Here is a 23,693-nt window from a genome sequence, read left to right on the forward strand (position 1 = left end):
TATATACCACAACTTTAAAATAAAATCCACTGGACTTTGGAAATTCTCAGAACTACTTGGGGAAGAATGGTTTGGCAATCTAGTACGCTGCATGCTCACGGGAACGAAAGAGTTAGGTTCTGGGCTTGGCTGTCGCATAATCAGTCATGACCCTCTTTGGAAATAAGATAAACTCTCTAGGACTTCTAAGGTAAATAAAAGCAAGAGGTTGACATGATTTTCAAGGTCCTGTCTCGCTCTAACAGTTGGCTGAGATTTAGGAAATGTGCTAACGCTATTTTTGAGGTTTAAGAAAAAAAACTCTTAAATCCAAACTAAACCTTCCTAACAGTCTGCACTTCCCTGTGCTCCCTCATATCTGATGACATCTTCCTTCCACGACAGCGCCTTCAGCCCTGGAAAAATCCAGAGGTCAAGAAAGAACACCCTTCGTATACAAAGGATGTTTAAAAACAATAATAAAAATAAAAATAAACAATTTTAAAAGGCAAAGAGGCTCTGTTCTACAGTTTGGAGCTAATAGCTCAATGAAGAAAAGTAGAAAATGAGGCCATGGAAGCAATATAATTTTTTTTCCTTTTACTTTTCTTACTTCTTTCATTTTTTAAATTTTCTTAAGCAAACCCTTTGGTGTCTCATTCCATCTAGTTACAGGTGAAGAAGGGATAAGATTTGGTCTGTGGAACTCCAGAGAACATATTAATGAGCTATAGGAAGTCACAGAGAAATAAACATTAGGTCAGGATAACTGTCTAACAGAGCGATCTAATAATGGAGCTGGCTGCGTCACAAAGAAGGGAACTCCCTGTCACTGGAAGTATTCAAGCAGGACAGGTCCAAGTTGTGACCTCCCAAACCACATGGAATAACCCTGTGTATTATTTTAATTGGGATATAATTGACATATTATATAAGTTTCAGGTGTACAACATAATGACTCAGTAGATACATATAGTCAGATGACTACCATAATGTCTAGTTAACATCTATCAGTATGCATAGCTACAAATTATTTACTGTGATAAGAACTCTTAAGATCTACTCTCTTAGTAACTTGCAGATATACAACAGAGTACTATTGACTATAGTCATCAGGCTATACATTATATCCACAGAACTTACTTTATAACTGGAAGTTTGTACCTTTTGACAACCTTCACCCATTTTGCCCATCCCCCAATACAGTCTTTAATACAAGTATTTCTCCTCAAAATTATTTCCATAGGGAAATAAGAGTACTGACAAAAGATGTAGATGTGTTATCATTTCCTTTAAAAAGTCATAGAACAGTATGATTGGTTCAGTTCAGTTCAGTCACTCAGTAGTGTCTGACTCTTTGTGACCCCATGGACTGCAGCAAGCCAGGCCTCCCTGTCCATCACCTTATCCAAACTCACGTCCATTGAGTAGGTGATGCCGTCCAACCATCGCATCCTCTGTCATCCCCTTCTCCTACCGCCTTCAATCTTTCCCAGGATCAGAGTCTTTTCAAATGAGTCAGCTCTTCGCATCAGCTGGTCAAAGTACTGGAGCTTCAGCTTCAACATCAGTTCTTCCAATGAACACCCAGGACTGATTTCCTTTAGGATGGGCTGGTTGGATCTTCTTGCTCTCCAAGGGACTGTCAAGAGTCTTCTCCAACACGTCAGTTCAAAAGCATCAATTCTTCGGCGCTCAGCTTTCTTTATAGTCCAATTCTCACATCCGTACATGACTACTGGAAAAACCATAGCCTTGACTAGATGGACCTTTGTTGGCAAAGTGATAGTATGACACTATTTTTGTGAAATAAAACCCTCCAAGACCAACAACTATTCCATTTAGTTATATATATATGAGATGTAGATATATAGGTATAGGAAAATGGTGGGTCAATGAGGAAGGAAAGAAGAGGGGCAACTCTGACTTTTGTTGTTCACTCATTTGTGTCTGACTCTTTGTGACCTCATGGACTGCAGCACGCCAGGCTTCCCTGTTCTTTACTACCTCTGGGAGTTTGCTCAAATTCATGCGCCTTTACACTTACATAATTTGGTGCTGATTTTTTTTTTTTTTTGTACAGGAAAGATATATTACTTTGTAATTATGAGCCAACTTTTTAATTTAAAAAAATGAAACATCTGCAACTATGACAAAATTTCACTACATCTTGTTCAGAGGCTCATTCCTTCTCCTCTTCTGTGATAGTCCAGCTATCACAGTGAATTGCTGCATTGCAGCCCCACTCCCCTTCTTTATCAAGGCAGAGCTGCTCTGTGACCCTCAGAAAACCTTCTCTTAGTTCTTATTCTTAGCTGTTCCACTGCATCTTTGTCCTTGTACTGTTCTGACCTTCAGAGTCTTGGCTGTTTTCTCCCTGGCTGCCTAAACGTGACTCTTGCCATCTTCAGACTCAAGGAATGGGCTGTTGCCTCAGAATAGGCTCTGTCTGTGGGCTAGAAACATCTGTGCTTGAATACTCATTATCCTTTATGAGGTATGCATCCTCAGTTGATATTGTTGTTTAGTCCCTCAGTCATGTCTGACTCTTTGCAACCCTGTGGACTGCAGTCTGCCAGGCTCCTCTGTCCATGGGATTTTTAGGCAAGTTACTAAATCTCAATCTCAGGCTCTTTGTCTGTGCAAGGGAAATAATGGCCTCAGTTGGGGGTTTTTTGATGGTTAAACTAAGTAGTTCAAGGAAAGCTTACTTGTACTATTAAACACAACCTGTGTCTGGTTCCCAGCAAGCACCCAATAACCAGATGTTACTATTCAGTTGGCCAAAAAGTTCATCTGGGTTTTTCCCAGATGCAAAACCCAAATTAAACAAATTTGGAAAAACCCAAATTAACTTTTTGGCCAACCCAGTACTTGGTTATGCCACTGCTATTGCCTCTACTTGAGGATTTCTAAGAATCTAAGAAAATGAGGTAATATATAAAGTAATATAATACAACCAAGAAGATACCTAAGTCTAGGCATTATTCTTCTCACTATACATAAATATTAATTTCAGTTAATACTGTGCTATGAATTTAGACAACAGCACAAAGCTAGAAAGCTGTTTATTATTTCTAGGAGAACATCACTTCTGGTATTCCATTTCACTTTGTGATTTCACAAATGGAAGGTCAGCTTCCTGTTTCCACTGCAAATCGCCAACTGGGATAAATGCCAAATAAAATCAAACTTAAAGTGTCTGTGTGGGTGGGGGGCAGTGAGAATCATTGAAAAACAAAACAAACACCTAATGAAAATCCTGTCTTGGAATTATGATCAAATAAAACCCAAAAGTTCCAGTAATCCCTGGGGGGGCGGAAATCTGTAGCTGTACCTGATTGAACTGCCACCTTTGAAATGTGCATTCAGTTTAATTTTGATCTTGAAATCTCCCTCTCCCCCAAGAGAACTCATCAAGCTCAAATGGAAATACTCTGGCTCCAAAGAACCTACAGTTAGAAAAAGAAATCCTTTGGCTTTGGGTTTAATAACCAGCAATATGCCCACAGAGGTAAACACCACAACAGAATTTCCCTTGGCCTCAAGAAACAAGTGTATTCCAATAAAGACTGCTAAATAGAACACCAATCAGGGACACATCACAAAATTTTCCCTTTTCTAGGATTTCTTTGTTCTATAACAGTGTGGAATCAGCAGATCTGAGGGGACTCTGGTAATCAAAGGACAGGTGCCAGGAGTGGATGTAAACAAATTGTCACACTTTCAGAGGAGCCTTGGGGTAGGTTCATAATGGACGTTTCAGAGAACCTTCCATGCTTCCCCCCAGTACCAGGATGATAATGGTACTGCCACAAAATGGATGCCTACCGTGTAGAATGTGTGCCTTGTATTTATAAAACAAGACAGGCTTTTGTTGCATCTATAGATTGCCCATGTGGGAGTCTGGTCCCCTTTTCGAAAAATCAGGATGCTGAGTCACAGCCTGAAAAAGTTCCAGGGGAATCAATAGCACCGACAATAGTAATATGCACCTCAGCTATAAACTGAAGAAAAGGGAAGCAAAAATGGGAACTTGCTCTGAGAGATAAGTGAACTGCATTCTGCTAAGAGTAATCAGCCAAGTCCTATAAATATAACATTTAAGTATTAGGAATTTTTACTGCTTGTCAATTAAGAATAAGCTGATAAATATAGCAATGCAGAAGTTAACCAATATCTGCAAATACAAATGCTAAGAAATGACTAAGTACTTAGTAGCTTGTAAACTCCCTTTTGGTTTACAGCGGTGTTACGTATGTATTGATAGTTTATTTAACTTAATACCATCAACTAATTAGCTGTATTAGCTTCCTATGGCTGCTGTCACAAATGACTACAAACTTGGTAGCTTAAAACAACACAAACATATTCTCTTACAGTTCCGAAAGTCAGAAGTCCAAAATCAGTCACACACTCCCTGTAGACTCTCTTCCCTTGCCTTTTCCAGTGGCGAGAGCCACTTTCTTCCATCTTCAAAGCCAACAGTGCAGTATATGGTTTCACTGTCACACCACATTCTTCTCTGCAGTCAAGTCTCCTCCTCCTTATAGGAACACTGAGACTGCATTCAGAAGCCCACCCAGATAATCCAGGATAATCTTCCCATCTCAAGAGTCTTAACGTAATCTTATCTTCGAGGTCTTTAAGCCAGAGAAGGTTAACATTCCCAGATCCAGGGATCAGAACCTGGGTATCTCTGAACAGGTTTCCCCAATGGCTCAGTGGGTAAAGAATCTGCCTGCAATGCAAGACACACAGGAGACATGGGTTTGATCCCTGGGTCGGGAAGATCCCCTGGAGAAGGAAACCCACTCTGGTATTATGGCCTGGAAAATCCTATGGACAGAGGAGCCTGACAGGCTACAGTCAATGGAATTGCAAAGAGGTGGACACGACTGAGCAACCAACACATATCTTTGAACAGCAAGAAAAGCAAACCAGTCTGAGCACCAGGGAAGCCCCAGAGGAAATCAACCCTGAATATTAATTGGAAGGACTGATGCTGAAGTGCCAATACTTTGGCCACCTGACGCGAAGAGCCGACTCATTGGAAAATATCCTGATGCTGGGAAAGATTAAAGGCAGGAGGAAAAGAGGGTGACAGAGGAAGCGATGGTAGAATGGCATCACTGACTTGATGGATATGAGTCTGAGCAAATTCCAGGAGATAGTGAAGGACATGGAGGCCTGGTGTGCTGCAGTCCATGAGGTTGCAAAGAGTTGGACATGACTCAGCAACTGAACAACAACAGTCTTTGGGGGGTCATTATTTAGTCTGCCACACTGGATAAATTAGCTTTTGTGTCATAAATAATTGTAAAATGAGCAGCATATCACTGCAGTATCTTAGTTTCCCGTATCTAAATCATTTATGTGTCCACGCACTGTATTGTCTACGTTCAAGTTCACTCCTGGCAGTGACTGACAGCATGTATTTCTCAAGAAAACACCTCAAAATTTTACTCAGAACTATCCTGAAATCTAAAGGAGCAATGAAAATACTACAGACATAAGCTCTCATTTTATGTTCAGTGACTCCACAATAGCTTCTTGGAGGTGTAGGTATTATAGGAAAAATTTTAACAGGAGGGATTTCTAAAGAGTTCATCTCATTTTCATATCTGATTTCTTTAATTGTCACTGAAATCAGTCACTGTTTGTGACCAAAGCCACAAAGTCCTCCAAATATTTTTTCTTTTACAAGATCCCTGTAGCATACCCAGAAATCTTTTATTTTTAAGTCAGTTAAATATTTTTTTAAAATATCTTTTACTTAAAATGAATCATATGCTCAGACTTTCCAGTGACATTTACAGAAAAAAGTACTGGGATACACATTTCAACGATGTACATATTTCAGCATAACAACAAAATATTTCAGAGATACAGTTCTTCTGAAGAAATGGAAAATTTTGATTTATTAAAGCCATTTAAGCAAAACAAGCAACTAAAGCATAGCTACTTTGAAAATTTTCAAGCAGAAATATAAAGATGCCAGGGATCTTATTCTCAGATCTAAGTCTCTAGAGAAACATGGAGGAAAAATAAGGCTGAAAATATACAATCCTGAAAAAAATCAAGTTCAGTATATACAGTAATGTTCTCCTAAAGGCCTAGTGAGTAAAACACATTTATGATCAGCAGAAATGAAAACAATTATGAGTGGCATGAAATTATAATATGCTCTACCTCAACTTCTCTCTTCCTTCCAACTTTTAAAATATATTCTAATAACTTTTAACTGCTTTTAAACAACTTTAGTCACACACATATCCTTTTCTGATAATGTTATTTCAATGTCATAAATTAGACATGGCATCACAACTCCTCCTACATTATGGGTTTGGATTCTTTCAGAAAGAATAATCTTATATTAGGCATACATTTTTAAATAGTTTCACAGATGCACACAATTTAGTTGTTTTACCACCCAGTATGTAGATGTCTTTTTTCCAATGAATATATACCATCTGTGTCCTTGGGAAGTGACATCGCTCAAAACTAGGATTTAGGGAGTGGGAGACTAGTAATATCTACTTTGAAATATTTCCCTTCTAAAATTAGTGTAGAACTCTGGGGTAATTCATTTGTGTGTCAGGGTCAACCAAACATAGATTTTTGAAGAAAAATCCTGGCCTTGCTTTTATTTATCTGAGGGCCCATCTCTAGGATGATGATCTTCCAACCACATGACAGTCGCCGTCTGGGTCTCCAAAAAAAAAAACCCAAACCTCATCAGTGGTCATCGCTCAAGTACAATAAGTCCCCTACACATGAATGAGTTATGTTCCGAGAGTGCATTCATAAGTCCAACAATGTTAGTTAGCCTAGGTACTGAACCAACACAATCAACTATATAGTTCTGTACTGTAATAGGCTTATAATACTTTTCACACAAATAACACCAAAAAACAAACACAAAAAATTAAGAAAACATTTTTAATCTTACAGCACCTTGAAAAGTGCTGTACCTTGAAAAGTACAGTAGCACAAGTACAACAGCTGGCATACAGGGGCTGGCATCCAGTGAACAGGAAAGAAGAGTTACTGACGGGAGGAGGGAGAGGCAGTGGGAGATGGTAGAGCTGAAGGATCACCAACAGTAGGACCCAGAGGGCAAGCTGCAATTTCACTTATGCTTGACTTGGTTCACATCTTTGAGAGCTTGCAACTTGAAGGTTCATGTGCAGGGGTCTTACTGTATACTAATCTGCTCTTAACCAACCAAAAAGAACACCTGTGGTTTAATAAAAACATAATATTCGATCTTTTTTCCTATCTGGCTCAGAATTCCCAGAACATTTGGCAGTCTCCAGAGCGGTGTGAGTATCTTTGTATGCTAATGAGGTGACTCCTGGTATGTGTGTGGAGGAGGCATAGGAAGGGAGGAGGCCAGATACCTTCAAGATAGGGGCTGGTCACCAGAAATACCACAGGGTGATTAGAACTTTCAGTACCACACCCAGACCTTGAGAAAAAAGAGAAAGAGGAGAGGGGCAGGAGGTGAAAGTTCAATCACCAATGGCCAATAATTCAATTAATCATGCCTGTGCCCGTGTATGTTCATCCCTCAGTCGTGTCTGACTCTGTGACCCCATGGACTGTAGCCCACCAGGCTCCTCTGTCCCTGGATTTCTCCAGGCAAGAATACTCGAGTAGGTTGCCATTTCCTTCTCCCGGGGATCTTCCCAACTCAGGGATTGAACCTGGGTCTGCCACATTGCAGGCAGATTTTTTACCATCTGAGCCACCAGGGCAAACTACCCAGTGAAATCTCCATAAAAAGCCCTTAGATGACAGAGTTCCGAGAGATTCTGGGTTGGTGAACACATCAATGTTCTGGGAGGGTGGTAAACCCAGAGAGCACACAGATGCTCTGTTTACCCCCACCTGCATACTCTGCCTGACACTTTTCTTCCATTGGGATGTTTGTAAGTTGTATCCTTTATAATAAATTGGAAAATGTAAGTAAAGTATCTCCCTGAGTCCTGTGAGTCATTCTGGTGAATTCAGACCTGAGTAGAGGATCATGGGAACCAAACTCAAAGCCAAGTTGGTTTTATCTATGGGTTGACTGGGGATGTGGAACTTACAAGTAGCAGCTGGAGTGAGGGCAGTCATGAGACACTGAGCCCTTAAACTTGTGGAGTCTGACACTGACTCACAGGTGCTAGTGCCAGAATTGAAATGAACGGCTGGACACCCAGCTTGTATTGGAGAATCTGAGAATATCAGATGCTAGACTTTGCCGGAGAACCAACTTTGAGCACAGCAGAGAGGATGGTGCTGAGACTGATAAACATCTGCATGAAAAACAGGCAGGCTACACTTTCCTATGATGAGAGCTAGATGACTGAAGGCATGCTGGCAAGTTCTGCTTAGCCGAGGTGGTGGTTTACTTGTTAAGTCATGTCCGACTCTGAGACTCCATGGACTGTAGTTCTTCAGGCTCCTCTGTCCATGGGATTTTTCAGGCAAGAATCCTGGAGTGGATTGTCATTTCCTTCTTCAGGGAATCTTCCCCACTCAGGGATCAAACCTGGGTTTCCTGCATTGCAGGGAGACTCTTTACCAACTGAGCCACCAGGAAAGCCCAAATGACTTAATGATTGAGCTTTTAAAATGGGGATATTTCACATTAAAATGCAGAATTCAGGGGACTTCCCTGGCAGTCCAGCAGTTAAGACTCTGTGCCTCCAATGCAGAAGATGTGGGTTCGATTTCTGGTTGGGGAACTAAGATTCCACAAGCCGAGGTCAAAAAACAAATTGGATTGCAGGTTCACCTTGAAGCATTAGAAGACACTAAGGCACTGCAGCAGAGCCCCAAATGACAAAACAGGATGGCACAGAGAACGAGCAGCCATCCTCTGTGAGAGGGGCTGGGCTGTGTAGTCACCAGTCCCTTTCATCTGTACAGTGACCCCAGGCCCAAGGCCGGCAGCTACCACTTGGCACCCACTCATTTATACCACCACTTTGGTCCCTAAAGTCACCGTTTGCATTTTTTGCTACGGAGAGCATAAAGTTTTATTCTTAGGTCAATTCAGGTTATCAGGAAGCTGCAGTCTCAGACTACACTGTGTTGGCCTACTACAGAATGTCTTTGAGTCATGTTTTGGCATCAAATCCTCTATTTTCACTCACAGTCACTGCTGCTGCTACTGCTGCTAAGTCGCTCCAGTCGTGTCCGACTCTGTGTGACCCCATAGACAGCAGCCCACCAGGCTCCGCCATCACTGGGATTCTCCAGGCAAGAACACTGGAGTGGGTTGCCATTTCCTTCTCCAGTGCATGAAAGGGAAAAGTGAAAGTGAATTCGCTCAGTCGTGTCCGACTCTTAGCGACCCCATGGACTGTAGCCTACCAGGCTCCTCTGTCCATGGGATTTTCCAGGCAAGAGTACTGGAGTGGGGTGCCATTGCCTTCTCCACAGTCACTGCAATAAACCACTATTATGGATGTTAAAGACACTACCCCTACATTTTTTTTTTAAGTGTTCCTTTTATCTAGGTTGTAAATAATATATAATTTTAGAAATAAGGGCTTTGTCATCTGGGGAACTGGAATGTGCTCCACTGATGATTAGGGAGCACTATGGAAAGGAGGATGAGATGGTTGGATGGCCTCACAGATTCAATGGACATGAACTTGGCAAACTCTGGGAGATACTGAGGGACAGGGAGGCCAGGCATGCTACAGTCCATGAGGTCACAAAGAGTCGGACATGACTTAGTGACTGAACAACAACATGGAAAGGAGTCCCTTTATATCACCAACCATCAAGTACTCCTTCCTCAGTATCCTTGGGGGAGTGGTTTAGGATCTGCAGCCAGATACTAAAATTCATGCATGTGCAAATCCCACATTTGGCCCTCCATATTGGCTAGTTCCGCGTCTGTGGATTCAACCAACCTTGGATCCTGTATTAATTTTTAGATCCACAATTGAGTGAATCCAGGGGCACAGAATCTGCAGATTCAGAGAGCTGATGGTACATTTATTTTTAAAAAATCTGCATATAAGTGGACAGAGCAATTAAAACGCATGTTTGCTCAAAGGTCAACTAGTTCCCAGTCAACTACACAACTAATACTGTGCTGCTTAGTATTCTATTTTTATTCTCAATTTATATGTTCCCTGGCCAGGACTTTTAGTTTTTAATTAGTATTTTACAATTATTTTACAAGGGTGACAAAGAAAAAATATACTAATATGTGGATAATAGCAACCTCACTCCCTGTGGTACCTTCTAAAGGGAACTCGGAGTTGAGTCTCAGTTTTTCCCCCTTTCTTTGGTTCTGGGTTTATTGACACAAACGTGAGAAATAAATTAGAAGAAGGAGAGAAATGGAGAAGAACATACAATGAGAGAAGAAACAGAAGAAAAGACACTTAAGAAAGAAGGGGAAAGATAGGACTGACTGGATTTGCAGAGGCCCATTGTGGCTGCACGGAGAAGGCAATGGCCACCCACTCCAGTACTCTTGCCTGGAAAATCCCATGGACAGAGGAGCCTGGAGGCCTGCCGTCTATGGGGTTGCGAAGAGTCGGACACGACGAAATGACTTCACTTTCACTTTTCACTTTCATGCATTGGAGAAGGAAATGGCAACCCACTCCAGTGTTCTTGCCTGGAGAATCCCAGGGACGGCGGAGCCTGGTAGGCTGCCGTCTATGGGGTCGCACAGAGTTGGACGACTGAAGCGACTTAGCAGCAGCAGCAGCAGCAGCATTGTGACTGCAGCCATTAATTCAGAAGATGATTGTTTCTTGGCAGAAAAGCTATGACAAACCTAGACAGTGTGTTCAAAAGCAGAGACATCACTCTGTCAACCAAGGTTCGTAGAGTCGACGCTATGGTCTTCCCACTGAGAGGTGAAGTAAATACTTGAATTACTTTTAATTACTTTCACTGCCACACTTATTTCTTTGAATGTGACTTAATGCTGGGACTGGACCAAAACAAGTCTGCCCATATAGATGGGATTCATAAATGTAGTTTTTATAAGGTATCTGAAATTTTTGTGGAACAAGGTGGGGTGTGAATGAATGAATGAATAGACAAGAAATAAGGGCTGCAATAATAAAGCAGGTTGATTATAAGTTACCTATGTCAAATTCCACAAACTGTTAAAATCCTTGAGTCCCATCATGTCAAGCACACTAAAAGGGACTAATAGCACAAGTGAAGTTGCTTGATATTCATACGACAGAAATCAAACTCCACTCAACATCAAGGTACTAATTTAAAAGACTGTAAGGTGCTTAGGGGGGGACAACTACACTGAGACCTAACAACTCCCTCATCACTTGAACACCGTGCCCATTTCCCCAGAGAAAGAGAAGTGGACTTTATCAACATTAACTCTTCTTCATACCTAATACGTCACTTGGCACCGGGAGGTGAGACAAAATTCATTATATGCCATTAACTGAGTAACCAAACCATCCCCTCTCCAAGGGAGTCTTTACCAAGAAACTTTCACTTAGATTTTATTACATTTTCTTTTAGATTTTTTAATAGTAGTTGATAAAAGGCAAGGTAACTTCACATATATATTCGCCTTTGTTTATGTAGTTTTAAATATTCTGATCTGAGAAATTCTTCTTAATTTTCATACATATTATAGAACTCTTTTACATGTTTATAATATTGGAATAATAATCAATCAAATTTCCTGTGGATTTGCATGTTCCTGTGTTGAGCCATAAGAAAACTCAACTGGACTTTATTTTGGCTGAGATTGAAAGAAGGCTTCTGAACAAAATCAAAATATCATGATAACAATATTTCATAAAATGATGGAAGATAAATATGTCTTTTAACTCTCACTGAGACTCTCAGCAGGGGGTATACTAGCTACAGTTCAAATGAAAGTCAAATAAAGTTTCACTGCTATTTACATGGATTAGAGCAAAGAAGCCCCAACCAGCAAAAAGCAAGGCCCAATGTTTAACCCATGTATTACCGATTAACCGTTTTACAAGAACATGGGCAAAAACTAAAATTCAGTATTTATCAATTATTATATCCTTAGTAAAACTATTATACACATAAAATATAAGGTGTTTTCATCAATATATATTATTCCTCTATATTCAGATATTGTTTTAGGGGACTTGTGATACTAAAGAAAGCACTAAACTGAGTTTCAGAATTCTACAGAAAGCTGTCACACTATTAAAAATTCTAAAATGGTAAAAGAGTAATAATTTAAAATGATAAAATAATTATCTAAGCCAATAAAAAAATTATCTTTTCTATTTTGTTTTCCAAGAAGCACAAATCATAACACTTCAGGTAGGAAAGCTCATTGAATTATCCAATGATGGGATTAGCTATTATATTTACAGACTCCTTCAATACACTCCAGTGCCTAGAAATTCACCAAGATTCAACATGTATTATTCTTCATTTTAAAACTTCAACTCCAGCACCAAGTTCAGTATCTGACACACTATAGATAATTATAGTAGACCTTGGTTGACCTCCCCTATAATCTTTTCCTCCTTGTTTTGCCATCAAGGACCAATTTTCAATAAATATACCCTCCCCCTACTTTTAATACTATATCTGGGGAAGGTTCCACCCCAGCTCCAAGGATAAACAATACAGTTCAATACAATTGAACAATTTAAATTTGGACTGTACGGGTCCACTTATAAGGGGGTTTCTTCAAGAGAGAGTACTATGTCCTTCATGATGCGAGGGTGGGTGAATCCATGGATGCAGAACCATGAATACAGAGGAACTGCAAATGTAGAGAGCCAACTCTAAGTTATACAGGGTTTCTGACTACACAGAAGGTTGGTGCCCATAACTCCTATGTTGGTAAAAGGTCAACTGAATCCCACCCAGGCCAATCAGACTACTGAGGCGCCATCTACACAGCAGCCAAGAAACAGCACATGACCTAAGCTGCTCCAATCAGGGTGAATCTCAGGACTCACTGGTAACACACTCACTCTGCCTGCTGTTACACAGAGGAGATCCTGTGCTGTCAGGGTTTAGCAAGTAAAACATGCGAAGGAAGACAAAAGAATGGAAGAGCTTATCTACAGAGAAACTGAGTCAGGATAACATTATTTGGGTTCCAAATCAAGGTATTCTTTACGTCAAATCTAAAATTTATCCCAGGACTTTTTAACTTACAAAAATGAAAGTGGACGTGTTAGTCACTCAGTTGTGTCTGACTCTTTGAGAACCCATGGGCTGTAGCCCACCAGTCTCCTCTGTCCATGGCATTCTCCAGGCAAGAATAATGGAGTGAGTTGCCATTCCCTTCTCCAGGGGATCTTCCTGACCCAGGGGTCGAACCTGGGTCTCCTGAATTGCAGGCAGATTCTTTACCATCTGAGCCACCAAGGAAGCCTTACTTTTTTCCCCCTAAGCTGGTTTTATGTTTACTTGACATCACCACCCCCCAAAAAGAGTTCAGACTATTATGTGAATACACATGAATGACCCCAAAACGTGGACTGGCTGAGTTGACATTGGACAGCAGCTGGGAAGTTGGCATGTCTGTCATGTGACAATAAAATGGATGCCCGCTGTATCTAAAAACTAGATCATGTGTCTATAAGGAATGCATTATTAAGGGACTTGAGAGAATTTTTAGGATTCTGGACTAAACTGTCTACTTATTTAGCCTTACAAAAAGAAACAAGTTCAGGCTGTAACTGATCCACTGAAATCAGAGCCAGATAAAAATACAGTTCCATTAAGAGAAAAATCTTTGTTTGTGATTTCAGTCACTAAGAGTATATGTGTGCTAAGTCACTTCAGTTGTGTCTGACTCTTTGCGACCCTATGGCCCATAGCCCGCCAGGGTCCTCTGTCCATGGGGTTCTCCAGGCAAGAATACTGGAGTGGGTTGTCATGCCCTTCTCCAGGGGATCTTTCCGACTCAGGGACTGAACTCGTGTCTCTTAGTCTCCTGCACTGGCAGGTGGGTTCTTTACCACTAGTGCCACCTGGAAAGCCACTAAGAGTATGGTGACCTGGAGTCTTGCAAAGGTGGGAAAGCTAAAGTATCTGCCCCAAACTAAAGTTGCTACAAGGAAAGTAGGGGACTCGGCTGTTCTCAGATGAGTATTTGTGAGAAGTCCTTCCCAAATACCTCCAACTTATTCCCTCTGCTAGACACACATGATAATGGCCCCATTGTACAGATGCAGCAGAAATACAGTCCAAGGCTCCTAAGAAGGAAATCAACAGTGCCTCTCCAACTCAAGTCACTGATTTTCACTGCCCTGAAGCAGAGACTCAGCTGTTGTTGTGAAAGTCACTCAGTCGTGTTCAACTCTTTGCGACCCCACGGACTATATGGTTCATGGAATTCTCCAGGCCAGAATACTGGAGTGGGTAGCCTTTCCCTTCTCTAGGGCATCTTCCCAACTCAGGGATCGAGACTCAGCTGTTGTTGTTGTTGTTCAGTCACTCAGTTGTGTCCCACTCTTTGCGACCCCATGGACTACAGCACATCAGGCCTCCTTGTCCTCCACTATCTCCTGGAATTTGCTCAGATTCATGTCCATTGAGTCAGTGATGCCTCTAACCATCTCATCCTCTGCCGTCCTCAGGGGTAAGGAAATGGGCTGAGGACCAGCTCACAGCTGTGAAGTGAAAGTCACTCAGTCGTGTCCAACTCTTTGCGACCCCATGGACTATACGGTTCATGGAGTTCTCCAGGCCAGGATACTGGAGTGGGTAGCCTTTCCCTTCTCTAGGGCATCTTCCCAACCCAGGGATCGAACCCAGGTCTCCCGCACTGCAGGCGGATTCTTTACCAGCTGAGCCACAAGGGAAGCCCCTGAGAAACCCAAAATTCCCAAGCCAAATTCTATCTTCATCCAAAGACCATGGCTCCGCCAAGTCTAGGGTTCTGGTTTCCAGCCTTGGTGCTTGGCCAATGAAAACATAATGAAAGCCTGCTAAATGTTTTAATGGAATTGTATTGCCAGGAAAAAAAAAAATCTTTGATTTGTCAAACAAAATGGACTTGTAATTGCTCATCTCCCAAAGGAAGTGCTTGGTCCCTGAATCTCTGCCATCAGAAGACAGCTGCTAGAGAAGTCCGATTCCCAGAAGACTCTTCCCCCCTGTTGTCAAAACAGTGGACAAGCGGCTCTGGGCAGAACTGGGGCTGGCCTCAGGCTGTGCAGGGAACTGACCCGCTCCCAGAGCAGCAGAACCTGCTCTTCCTGTCCAGCAAGATGGGCCAAGGACAGCAGACCACTGGCCACCGTGTGCTCCTTCCCAGCTGCCTTTCCCAAACTCGAGTTGTTTGGTTTTTATCTTTGATTTTTTCCCAAAAGGGAGTTTTCACTGCAGTCCAGTCAGGGCAGCTCTTGAGTTGAACCACTGGATGAGCTCTTCCCCATCCAGGAAGATGTGAGGCTGGAGCTGAGGCAGTCTGCTCGTCACCACATAATGAGGATCTACAGCCGCCCTGGCAGCTCCCTGTAGGGTCTGAGAGTGAAGAGGGAACAGTTGAGAGATGTGGTGGCTGAACCCAGAAGTCCTCCATTCTTCGTGTCCCGTCTACTCTTGGAGATCTTTTTTTTCCCACTTGCGTGAAACAGAACACTAACTGAACAAGAAGGACTTGTAAGTAATCAAAGGCATTTACAAAGTTCTTCATGACACTGAGCATCAGAACCTGCCTCTGAAGTTTCCCCGCCTTGGTTTGACTTCTCCTTGTACCACAGAGAACTGAGATTCCCGCTCCTTGTGGCAGGCCTTTCAAAATATGAGACAGAGAGGACACCCAATCTCACAGCAAGTTTTTTTTCTTCTTCCGGCTAAATATCTCTAGTCCCTTCCATTTCTCTTCACACAAGATATGCATGTGTATCTATTATGCTCACTGCTCTCAAACAAACACAGTTGAGTGCCTGCACAATCTCCTCTGGGGCCTGGGCAGGCAGGCATGGAATCCGTTTTCATCTCCTCAAGGAGATGCTAGGCCATTTAGGGCTGTCACAGCACACTGCCCACTGTGGAAGAGTCTCTTAGTAGATATTGATGACTGGATGAATAGAAAAGGAGGCAGGGAAAAAAGAAAGGAAGGAGAGAAAGAAGAAAGAAAAACAAAAAGACAGGAAAAGGAAAGGAAGGAAGAGGGAGAAACGTAACAGACCAAGACATTTCCAAGTAACCACTTTTAAAAAGCATGCGTTTCATAGATGAATGGTAACATCCTATGAAAAACACTGCTTGTGGGAGTGCAAACTCAGACAAACTTTCCGGAGAGCAATTTGGAGTCATTATCAAAAATTTAACTGTATATAGGCTTTAATCACTGCTAGGAGTTGATTGTACAGAAATATTTGCACAAAAACACAGATATGTATACAATGCAATTCAATGCAACACTGTAATAGCAAAAAAAAAAAAGAAAAATGGAGGCATCATGGAAAGATGTCTATACATAGTATTAAGTTTTAAAAAAGGAAGCTATAGCGAGTGAGAGAAAACATGATTATATATGCATGGATATTTCTGAAAAGATAGGTATAATTCTATTCTCCAAGTTATCTTTGGGGAATAAATTGCAGGGGAGAAAAGGTCAGAGGACTTCAAAAATCAGGTGTGCTACACTCTTTTATACCATTTGAATTTCTTATTGGTATCACTGTTGCTTCAAATCATGAAAAAAGAGTGAGTGTCTGTAACTGGTAAAAACCGATGTCTTTCTCACTTACTCCTTTGTTCCTCTGTTCCCTATTTTTTGGTCCACCAAGAACAATGCTTCAGTGTGCAGTGACCTTGACCAGTTAGAACACCAAGCTTCTTAGTGGAAAAGGATTACACACTCCTCCAAAGGACAGTGCAGTCACAGAGCAGCTGGCTTCAGGAAATGCCCCACACAGGGCTCAGCACTGATGATGCAGCCAGCACGGGCCAGGGGTTGTGAGGCCTCAGTAGGTAATTTCTAATTCTGGTCTCGTTTGACCCTTCAGCTGTAACCAACACTACTGACCAGATGTTTTCTGGCCTTCTTGACACCTCCCCTTCTGGTGTGGAGGGGCCTCTTCATCTCTAGCCCCCTGTGTGTGCATTCAGGAGGAAGGTCGCCAGCAACAGAGAGCAGGTGCCCAGATGAACACTGATAAATGAAATCAGAGAGGTCAGAGGATGAGACTTGCAGGCTTGGTGCCAGAGTAAGGAGTTTAGAGTTTATGTCAAGGGCTATGAAAAGCTACCAGAAGATTTAACACAGAGAATGAGATGACCTGATGTGTGTTTTAAAAGTTTTTTTTCTGGCTCCTATGTGAAGAATGGGTTGTTAAGGGCATGAGTGGAAGTGAGGAGGCTAGTCAAAGGCTACAGCAACGATCCAGAAGACAGGTAGTGGGAATTAGGAGATGAAGTGGACAGATTCAGATTATGTTCTAGAGGTGAAGTCCACCAGCTTTGCTGAAAGACAGTGAAAGTGTTAGTTGATCAGTCATGTCTGACTCTTTGCGACCTCATGGACTGTAGTCCACCAGGCAAGAAAACTGGATTGGGTAGCCATTCCCTTCTCCAGGGGATCTTCCCGACCCAGGGATTGAACACAGGCCTCCTGCATTGCAGACAGATTCTTTACCATCTGAGCACAGCAAGGTTAAAATGGACTCCTAGATTTTTGGCTTAAACTAATGGGTGGTCTTGCTTAGTAACTGTGATGGAGAAGATCAGGAACAGAGCAGCTTAGGGACTTGCCTCCTCACACTCTTCTCAGAAGACCCACTGCCTATGGCTTCCATTTTTATCCCCCAACTGCTAATTCTCAACTTTATACCTCCAGCTCAGAATTCTGCTCTGAGCTTCTTCTCTGTGGATCCCATCACCTACTCCGTAATTCTATGCACTCTTCTCACAGTACAGCAAACTCAAGTATGAGCAAAACTGAACCTGACAGCTTGTCTCCCCAGATCCTGGTTTCCTGGAGGTGTTCCCTATCTTACTGGAGGTACCACTATTCACTAAGTTGTTTACATGGAAAACTGGACTCTGGATCCTGTTCCATTTCAATCTCCACATTCCACTACTGCTCTTTCCTACTGATTGTACCTTCCATCTTTATACAAGCTCTCCCTCCATCAAGAATGAATCCCATCGCTCTTTCGCTACCTCATCTCTATCATCCCTCAAGATACCAAACACCATTTCTTCAAGAAAGCCTTCCCTAACGCTCAGATTTGGTTAGGTCTCCCTACCACAGACTCTATGTTGCCATCTACTTTTATTTTGAAGCACTTAGCAATAGTGTAATTGAGTAATGATTACTGCAATTAGTTGTTTAATAGCTGATTCCCCCAAAAGAATGTGAGATGGGGAACAATGTCTATCTTAACTACCACTGTAGACTCAGCACTTTCTTTGCACAGTATCCAGGATACACAACAGAATCAAAATATACATTTGTGGAATGAATGAATGGAAATTCCCTAACTAGTCACTAACTGACCCTGGTTAAATAACAGCCTCTCAAGACTCAGGAAATCATCTCTACCAAAAAATTAGCTTAAGTAGTTTTTGAGGTGTTTTTTAGCCCTAAATGTCTATAAAAATAAAAAAACAAAGTAAATAACAAATTTAAATCATATTGAGGGACTTCCCTGGTGGTCCAATGGTTAAGAATCTACCTGACAATGCAGGGGACGTGGATTTGCTCCCTGGTCCAAAAAATTCCACATGCTGCAAAGCAACTAAGCCCGTGTGCCACAACTACTGAAGCCCGCGTGCGTATAGCCCATGCTCCACAAGAGAAACCACCTCAATGAGAAGCCTGCAAACCACAAGTAGCCCCTGCTCACCGCAACAAGAGAAAAGCCCACACACAGCAATGAAGACCTAGTACAGCCTAAATATATAAATGAATAAATTTTTTAAAAAATCACATGAAGATTGATTACTCAGAAAAAAAAAATCTTCATTATATATTTTTTGAAGTTTCTTAGAATTTTCTTACAGCTACAGAGGACTGTCCTATGTCCACAGATATTTAATAAGTATTATTTTTATTTTTAAGTCACTTTAGTTGCATCTAGTGATTTCAGACACACAGTTATGTGTTTTCTGAGTGCTTGCTTTCCATAGTTAAAGCCAAATAGTTTTTGCTTATTAAAAAACAAAAATAAGTCACCCACACGTTCCTTTTAATACTCTACTATGTATCAAAGTATATCTTATTTTTAAAGATTCTTTATGGTTTCTCAATGATCTGCTTACCAAATATATTTGTATGCATTATGATTTTTAAAAAACAATGAAAATGTCACAGCTTAACTTGCCAGTTTGTTTGTTTTTTTTTTTAAGGGCGATTGTTATTTTTCAGAGGAAGCAACTTTGTGGAATCAACAAAAAGGAAGGAAGAAAGAGAGGGAAAAAGGCCTTGCTGAAGCTAGTATTAACTTTATAATTTCTCTACAGGAAGGACTGAGGAGCAGAACTGAATTTTGGATGAGTTAAGGAAGACTTGGGGAGTTGTCTTGGGCTTCCCTGGTGGCTCAGATGGTCAAGAATCTGCCTGCAATGCAGGAGACCCAGGGTTAATCCCTGGGTCAGGAAGATCCCCTGGAGAAGGGAATGGCAACCCACTCCAGTATTCTTACTTGGAGAATCCCATGGACAGAGGAGCCTGGCAGGCTACAGTCCATGGGGTTGGAAAGAGTCAGACACAATGGAGTGACTAACACTTCCACTTTTCACTTGCGTGAAAAGTTGCACAAAAGCAGAGTTGCCTTAAAGTTGCACCTGCTAAATGGGCTGACTGCTTTTATCAGGACTGTATGTTTATTCGGGCGGCATGGGGGCGTGCTGATGGCAGCAGCATGGGGGAGGGTACTGAAGCCCCCCGAGCAGCTCCTGACTCCACCCTCACACGAAAGACCTGCCCCCCTTATTCCTGTTAAATATTTTAGCTGTTCTGCCTACACAAAAAAATTTTTTATGTGTCTGCGTGTGATCACACTTGTCTTTCCTGGCTTCTGCTTTTTGCTTTATTTATCACTTTCTCCACAATGAGGTCAAACCATGAGACTCATTTAAATTTATGGCCTCAAATTATTAACAAGTCACTGAATTTCTATGACCAACCGATTCACTCTATAGTAACAAAGATGGGGGCAAAATTTTATCTTGAAAAAATTAATTTAATGAAGCGGCAGGGCGGGGAGTGGGGGAGCAGGCGCAGAGGCTGTGCGCCACGTGGGGGACAGAGGGTGATGACGCCACACTGGTGTGAGCGCCGGACCAGCCTGACTATGGGAAAACAACAGAAGCTGCTGAGACACTAGCTGTCCTTCAGGAGTCCTGCCAAAGAACTTCCCACTCGTAGCAGCACTTTCCCAGCAGATAAACTTAGTGCGCTGTCTCACTATAACTGGTTGTGAATTTTGAGCAGTCTATCAGCCACAGCTGATTTTAAAAACTCAACTTCTAGTGAGAAAAGAAGTGTTAGTGTTAGTCGCTCAGTTGTGTCCGACTCTTTGCGACCCCACGGACTGTAGCCTGCCAGGCTCCTCTGTCCATGGAATTTCCCAGGCAAGAATACCAGAGTGGGTTGCCATTCCCTTCTCCAGAGGATCTTCCCGACCCAGGGATCAAACCTGGGTCTCCCACATTGCAGGCAGATTCTTTACCATCTGAGCCACCAGGGAAGCCCTACACCCTCAGAAGGTGCTAGTCAGAAAGAGAATAACAAATACCATGTGATATTATCACTTACATGTGGAGTCTAAAATACGACACAAATGAACATATCTAAGAAACAGAAACAGATTCACAGACACAGAGGACAGACTTGTGGTTGCCAAGAGGGTACAGGGTAGGAGGAAGGATTAGGAGTTTGGAATTAGCAGATGCAAACCAGTACATACAGAATGGGTAAGCAACAAGGTCCTACTGTATAGCACAGGGAGCTATATTCAATATCATGTAATAAACCATAATGGGAAAAAAATTATGAAAAAGAATATATATATGTATAACTGAGTCACTTTGCTGTATAGCAGAAACTAGCACCACACTGTAAACCAACTATGTGCCAATAAAATTTTAAATATTAAAAAAATTAAAAACTCAACTTGTGAGCAGCTTTGGTATACTAGACCCTCATGGACCATAAATGAAGCCTCTTAACCGGCCAATGACAAAGTGGACTTGTTAAAACCAATGGTTTGTGGGCTTATTCTTCCTCTTCAGAAGGGAAACTTCAATCCTTCATTAGCATTACCAATGAATTAATGAATGATTTCTTATCTAGCAAGTAATAAATTAATTCAGTGCTTGCTTTACTGATTGCTATAATAGTTAAAAGAGAAAGAGTAAAGCACAGGGGGCTCCCTGCAGGGAAGCAGACTTGGAAGCAACCAAAAACTGACCAGGCTGGGTTAGGACAAAGTGGCAGAGATCCTCCTCAGTTCAGTTCAGTCACTCAGTCGTGTCCGACTCTTTGTGACCCCATGAACCGCAGCACACCAGGCCTCCCTGTCCATCACCAACTCCCGGAGTTTACCCAAACTCATGTCCATTGAGTCTGTGATGCCAACCATCTCATCCTCTGTCGTCCCCTTCTCCTCCTGCCCTCAATCTTTCCCAGCATCAGGGTCTTTTCAAATGAGTCAGCTCTTCGCATCAGGTGGCCAAAGTACTGGAGCTTCAGCTTCAACATTAGTCCTTCCAATGAACACCCAGGACTGATCTCCTCTAGGATGGACTGGTTGGATCTCCTTGCAGTCCAAGGGACTCTCAAGAGTCTTCTCCAACACCACAGTTCAAAAGCATCAATTCTTCAGTGCGCAGCTTTCTTTACAGACCAACTCTCACATCCATACATGACTACTGGAAAAACCATAGCCTTGTCTAGACAGACCTTTGTTGACAAAGTAATGTCTCTGCTTTTTAATATGCTGTCTAGGTTGACCAATCTAGAGATTCTCCTAACACTTATCAAAACCATCCGTCAGGAGGAACTTGTCCAGACACATGGTCAAGGGACTGATCTACTATGGGAAAAATCCTGAAATAATTCTTTAGTGACTTGGAAGATCTGGGGAGGAATATTGTGAATTTGGATCTTCAGCAATGTTTTCTCCTTACCTTTCAGCTGAAGATTGTGACTGTAAATCGAAAAGAAGATATTGAAGTATACAGTTAGATACTGACGCAACTAATCTAAGGAAATCTCTCTCAGTGTCCCAGTCACATGCAATCCCAGGCACATTCACGTGACCATGCATCTGCACAGACTTTCCTCCCTCACTTTCTCCTTATGGCATCTGAAGACAGCCCCACATCACCTCTTTGATGATGATACCCTGGCTCTTTTGAGCAGTCACTTCTGCCTCACGCTCAGAGCACTTGACAGTCACATTGCTTCTAGTACTTATTCCATTGTTACTACTTTACAAGTATCTTGTTATTACACTAGATTGTGCATTCCTACAAATGTCTGCTGAGGGAAAGGACAGATGAGTATGACTTCAAGGCCAGAGTCTAAAAGGGAAACGGCTCAAGAGGCATATGCTCTTTCAAAACAAATTCTGCCAACTCTACCATGGATGAACCTGTTGAAGGAGCAAAGCAGAAAGCATCTTCAGAAACAAATGCTTCCTGATGAACCCACGTTTTCAACAGACATAAATAAGGGAGGCAGAAAGGCACATAATGAAACTCAAACAAAAGCAAAAAGCAAATGACAGAAACCCATAAGAACAATGATGGACAGCTGAAGATCAGAGTTAACAGAAGTTTGTAAACAATGCAAAGGAAAAAGTAACAGGAAAATTTCAGGGATGTTGAGAGGATGAAGAGACAAGAAGTAATAAGCCCACTGCCTATGGCACCCTGAATGAAGTTATAAGAGAGAGAAAGTAGATCTAGTTCAATCCTAATTTGCAGCTCTATCAAACAGACTGTAAAAAACTAAAACGCATGGCTAAGAAAAAAACGAAACCCAGGATGAAGTCTCTAGCCCTATAAGCAGTAACTCCTTGAGTGGTAAAACTATTACTAGTAATCAAGGAAGAATCATGGAGAAAGACTAGAAGAGAAAAAAGATCCTGGTTTAAAAAAAGGAACAAAAAAATTCTAGAAATGACACACTAAAAGCAGCTTTATACCAACTTCCAGAAAACTAAACTGACAGATATTAGACAAATCATTTGTGATTACTTGAAGATGAATTATTGGCTGCTAGGAGACACCATGGGTATGCTAAAATGAATGAATACTAACTAAAATAATTTTCTCTTTAATAGGCTGCTAGATTTGGCATATTGATGCTCATGTCACAGGAGGCAGTATAACAAGTTTTCACTTAGGCTCTTGAAAATGTCTGTGGCTAGCTTCTTATTAACGAAAGTAGGATGGAAAGAGCTGAGCTAGAGATTTTGGTTAAGTGAACTGAAAGAAAATTGAGTCACAGCAAGTCAAAAGACTTAAAGATAATTATTTAACTGCTAATAGTACAAATATGCCATAATGCATACAGCTCTCCAATTCAGCATTTTTATCAACTACGCAGACAAGGACATAGCAAGCCTGTTGTTCAGCCTGTATAATTTGGCCCAAGCTAGAATGGAGAGCACATATGTTTGATGTTAAAAATCAGGCTTCAAACTTTCTGTAAAATTGGAATAATGGATGGAAAACAAGATAAAATTCTAATTCACAAGGAAAACACTTTTTTCCCTTAGTGCAAATGATTGTCAACA

General features: G+C 41.6%; 1 protein-coding gene across 35 annotated transcripts in view; it reads right to left on the reverse strand.

Moving 5' to 3' along the window:
- NCOA7 (nuclear receptor coactivator 7) overlaps positions 1-23,693 on the reverse strand; it is a 173,830-nt gene that overhangs the window by 104,384 nt on the left and 45,753 nt on the right. For 3 of the 35 annotated variants that reach the window (XM_081529850.1, XM_081529831.1, XM_081529849.1), the window contains exon 1: positions 2,332-2,395. The exons of 28 other annotated variants lie outside the window; for them this stretch is intronic. The gene's annotated coding sequence lies outside the window, so the exon portion shown is untranslated. Of the gene's footprint in view, positions 1-2,331; positions 2,431-16,969; positions 17,096-23,693 lie in introns of those variants that run through there. 4 more of the 35 variants (XM_081529833.1, XM_081529834.1, XM_081529835.1 and 1 more) reach the window with 2 other exon arrangements.

The sequence above is a fragment of the Giraffa tippelskirchi genome, chromosome 9 (assembly GCF_054371585.1).
Source record: "Giraffa tippelskirchi isolate mGirTip1 chromosome 9, T2T-mGirTip1v1.2.pri, whole genome shotgun sequence".
Lineage (NCBI taxonomy): Eukaryota > Metazoa > Chordata > Mammalia > Artiodactyla > Giraffidae > Giraffa > Giraffa tippelskirchi.